Source organism: Cryptomeria japonica, chromosome 7 (genome assembly GCF_030272615.1).
Source record: "Cryptomeria japonica chromosome 7, Sugi_1.0, whole genome shotgun sequence".
NCBI classification, from domain to species: Eukaryota; Viridiplantae; Streptophyta; class Pinopsida; order Cupressales; family Cupressaceae; genus Cryptomeria; species Cryptomeria japonica.
This window is the reverse complement of record NC_081411.1, coordinates 6,610,959-6,616,383: the sequence shown is the minus strand read 5'-3', so window position 1 is coordinate 6,616,383 and position 5,425 is coordinate 6,610,959.

Sequence of the window (5,425 nt, the reverse complement as noted above, 5' to 3'; positions counted from 1 at the left end):
GATTTTTTTTTAAAAACACTTCTCTCTTTTGTTTTGTCTTTATTTTTTTTTTAATTTTAACAAAGAAAATATTAGGATGGTTTTCTAATGTTTTGTAGCTTATGATATTGATTTTTTATTTTTATATTCATTCTTATCCTTATTCTTGAGAAAAAAGTGAATTTTATATAAGGACACTTCCATCATCATCATTATCATCATTATTATTATTAAAATATGACTATTATTTTATTTTCTTAATACCAATTATTAACATTATTATATTTTTATATTATATAATAATATAACACTAACTTATATTTTCAAATTTTATACCATTAACTTATTCTTTAATGTTAAATTATTATTTTATTAGTCCCCACCTATATATATATAGGCAAAGTCACTATCCTATTTTAAAAGTACTTTTTGCTTGAAACTCATACGAGATAGAATATTTCAACTTAAACCAAAGTTTGAGTTCATAATATTTTTTAAAAATTACATATACAAAACTAATTATTTTAAAAACTTTTCAATAGGTTTTTTTATATTCTTTTAGCTTTTTCACTATGATTTTACTTGTAATTTTAATGTAAAAGTTAACATGTAAATTGTATGAATTTTAATATAGTTTATTTTATTTTATTTTTAAACTTTTGTTTGAATTATATTTTTAATTTTTTAATTTTAATTTATCAAGAAGTTATCACGGGGACTTCACTTAGTGAACCTAGTTAATAGCACATGCGTTCATGACATACTAAAGAATCCCCCTTTTTTCAAAAAATATTACCCCATACACCTTTTTTGTCACCCCCTTCCAATACACAACTTGAATTAAAAGCCCCCTATTTTTACCAAATAGTGTATTTCTCATAGCTCCTCCCCCTATTTTCACTGATAGGCAATATATTGTACCCTCAAATTTGGGATATTAAAACACCCAATATGAATGCATGTGATCTAATATTACCTAGCCAATGAAGCCCGCATGGAACTTATTTATATTTATGTTCAATTTAATAGTAAAAAATATTTGTTAATATTGAATTTATCATTCAATTAATGTTATTATTCTTTGTAATATCAATATTTTATACTTATAGTTTTCAATATTTAAATTTGGATTAAGAAGCATAATTCTATTAACAAATATAATATTATAAATTAAAATTTTATGATATATACATGCTCCATTTAAAAAAAAATATCTTGATATAATAAAATTATATAGTTAAATGTTATATATTTAATTTTTATATAAAATTATTATTCAATTATATTTATTTCTTTTTAAAATATATAATATAATTTACACTTACTATTATATGCAGTATTTTAATATTATTAATTATTATATATTATATATGTTTGTCTGCCTTTTTGTCTCACTCTATCTTCTTCCTACCCCCTCTATCTCTAGACATGTGTCCCTCTATGTCTCTCCCTCTATGTCCCTTTGTGTACCTCTAACTATTCTTAGGCCTCTACATCTATATCTCATTGTCTCTTTATCGAGCTATCTCTCTATACTTCTTGTCCCAAAGCTCCCTTTATCTCGATATTGTTATCTTGTCCTCTCTATTCACCCTTATATTTCTTCCTCTCTCTCTCTCTCTCTCTCTCTCTCTCTCTCTCTCTCTCTAACCCTTTCCTCCATCTCCATCTTTATTTATACCTTTTGTTATCTCTATCTCCTTACCCCCTCTCTCTCACTCTTAACTCCAACTCTCCCTCTCTCCCTATTATGAACATAACATGAGCTTAATTATCTGCTCAATTCATATATTTTATTTCACTCCTGATTAGATCTTCGTAAGTGGATAAATAGTTGATTTGAAGATATCATTTCTTCATTAAGAACTTTGTTGCACAAACAACATCACTTGCTAAATGGTCTACCAACTAACCTCATTTAGTACACAAGAGTATGAAACTAATAGACAAAAAAATTTCCTGATTGACCTTCCACACCTCTTTGACATATATATTACACATACCAAGGTGCAATTTCTATTTTTTGGCTAATGTCATATTACTCCATCAATTGTCTTTTTCCAATTTCACTACAAAAAAATTGTATATTTGTGTCAACATCAAAAAAAAAAATGGCGACAAACAAAAATATGATTGGCTTGATATATTAGACAAGCCAAAAACCAAATAACACCAATCACTAAGCTTCTTATGAAATCTAAACAACAAGCAAGCCTTTTATTATTTTTAGAAAGAATAATAACTCATCAGTTTTTAACAAATAGGCAGGGACTCCGGTTGTATCACTGCTCTTGTAAATATTTTTGTTTTGTAAACTGATAATACTTTTCAAAGCTTTAATTAATACTAATAGTCAAATGTATTGTGAGCATGGATATTAGATAATAATAATATTTAAAGGTTGATTTTAAAAAATATATTTAATTTTATAGTTAAAACATATATGAAATTTAATATAAAATTGAAATATGGGTATCTTAGATTAAAAAATGATCATGGGAGTCTACAATTTGTAGGAATAAATAAATTTTTGTATGAAGGATCAAGTCAACAAAGCTTGGTCAAAGCAATGCTTATCAAGATGTCATGTACCCACTACTCTTTATTTTGTGTCGTTTTCCTTTACTTCATCTTCTACACTATCTTAATTATTTTATTTTCTATTAAAGCTATGAGATTTCCACAATCCATATTGTATAATAGTTTGTTTTTCTAGATTCGATTGTGTGTGTTATTTTTCCATCAACGTTTCGAATCACACTCCGTGATTCATCATCAGGATGAGAAGAATTATAAAGATATGAAAGATGTTGAGACAGAATATAAAGAGGAGTGGGTTGTGGAAAAATAACACACACAATCGAATCTAGAAAAACAAACTATTATATTTTATTTTCATTCTTCCAAATTGACTTCAGTTCATCTAATTCCATATTCAATTCATCATTAACCATTTTCTCTCGAATATTAATTAAATAATCTTATTATTTAACTAATTTTAATTTCCACTTTAATAAAATAATCTTAATTATTTAATTAAATTAAATTTCTATTTATCCATAATCAAATGATTTCTTTAAATTATTTAATTATCTAATTATGCCATCTTGATTAAATAAAAATCTTTTATTTATTTAATTCTTTCTCTAGTTTCCTTCTAAAATTAAAAAAATGGAAACTAATATTTCTTTCTTTTTATGGATTTTCAAAATCAATCCTCAATCTTTCTCCAAATTTTGAATAATTCACTTTTGTTGTATGTTTGAGTAAACTATATGTGAAATGAATAAACTTTGTGTGAAATGTGTTAAAATTCTAAAATTCATTTTTTGTGTGTTTTTGTTATGTTTACATCATTTGTGGTTGAATTGATTAGGTGTGAAGTTTATTTTATCTTTATTATTTACTTTGTGTGTGTTTGAACTAACTTTATGTGGGATGTGTTTATATTTGAAATTCCACATTCACTTATGTGTGAAGTGTGTGTCTGAACAAAATAAGTGTGAAGTGAACTAATGTTGCATTAAATGTAAATTTGAATATTGAGTTATCAATGTTCAAACTTTCACATTAACTTTGTATATATTTTCAATGTGTTTTTTAGAATCAAATGATTTTGGACAACTTATTTTATCTTCTCAATTTTAAATTCAAAAATAAATGGCAAACATCCATAAATCATTTTTTCTCATCTTTTTTGCTATGTCCTTTTTATCTTCACCTTCTCTCATGAAATCTCAACCATCAATTTCTTTAATTCTGAAAACAATCTTGATTGTATGTTCAAAGCTATAGAATCTATAAATTCAACATCAATTTTTAGTATCAAGGACCACAATCTTTGATTTCTTGTACCATCATTCTACATGTTTTGCAAATCTCACTACTACCAAAAAAGAGAAGGACAATGGAGGATAGACATTTTACATCAATAACTTGATGTAATTTAGATTACTATTTAGTGTTATCGGTTTTCTTTAATTGTTCCTCTATTGTGTTGTGTTGAATTTTGGTGATGGATATAGGTTCTTTTGGTATCCTTTATATCTATTTACCTTTATGATTTTTGAACATATAAAACTAGAATTACTTGTATTTCAAAATGACTTGAAAGGATTTTTGTTTTGTTGTAAGAGGACACATTCTCCTAGCTCAATATCTACAAAATATACATAAAAGATCAAGGACAATATTCCTTGACCATGAATATGTTCCTAGGATGATCATCTAAACACAGAATCCTTAATGAATCAGTATTAATTGTTCCATATTTAAATCATTGTACAATCATAATCAATCAAAAGAGAACAATAAAACATAATACTTAGCTCTCCTAAAAGGTTAAAGTTGGGCCCTCCAATGAAATTGATGGGATTGCTTTTTATTCCTATTTTGCATGTTTAGAGTAGTGCACTCCATTTCGCTCGATTTCACTAATGATATTTTTATTAATCTAACCATTTGATTTAGTTTTCATATATACAAGGCCAGACCACATAAACAACCATGTGATGCACAACTATAGTGTCCTGAATTATGCCCAATGCATTTATGACACTTACGCATTGTGTTTGGTGCATTTATGACAAAGTTCACGATCAAGATTTCACTAGTTTGACATCATGATTTCAAAAGACAATGTGTCCTCAATCGGCCTTAGAGCTCATTTGGGACTATCTTGTTATGGATAGAAGTGAGATGTGTAGGTTTTGGTGTTTCCATTGTCATGGACAACCAAATAGATAGATTGGATAAACAAGATAACTATAATAGAAACTAACCCTTCTTAAAGGAGGAAAACCCTTATTGCAAGATATATGATAAAATGATAGATTAAATACACCTAGATAGTAGATACATTCAAAGATGCAACAATGCAAAGCATACAATGTTGGAGGTACAAGATAAAAGGTAAGAGAGAAGACAAAGCATTCCAACAAACCCCTCTCTTGAGATGGGAGTGTGATGAAACTCAATGTAGTCTTGTTGCTGTAAAATGGTAGCCAAGAGATCACAATTAAAGACAAAATATAAGAGCCATGAGCATGAGAGAGTTGTCTACTTAGATAGTTTCTTCGTAATAGTGTCTAGAGCCTTGCCATGAGAAAAAATGATTGTATTTTAATGCAAAGAACAAGTGGGAATAGTCATTACGAACGTGTTCAAGTGAAGAGACACATGTCTGAAAAATCCTAATGCAAGATATGCAATTCTAGATTGTTTCCAAAACAGAAGTTTGTTGGAAATGTTGTCATTGATGTCCAAAAAATAAGAAAAAAGATATTATAAAACCGTGATTCATAAAGATGACTGAACATATTATCACTAGTGTCCAAAGAACTTGCAATATGAGAACTATTGGTTTGACTATCAAGGAGATTGGATGGCGGCCAAAGGTCACTAATCGAAGTTGATGAAAAGACCAATATGAATGTCACCAACATCA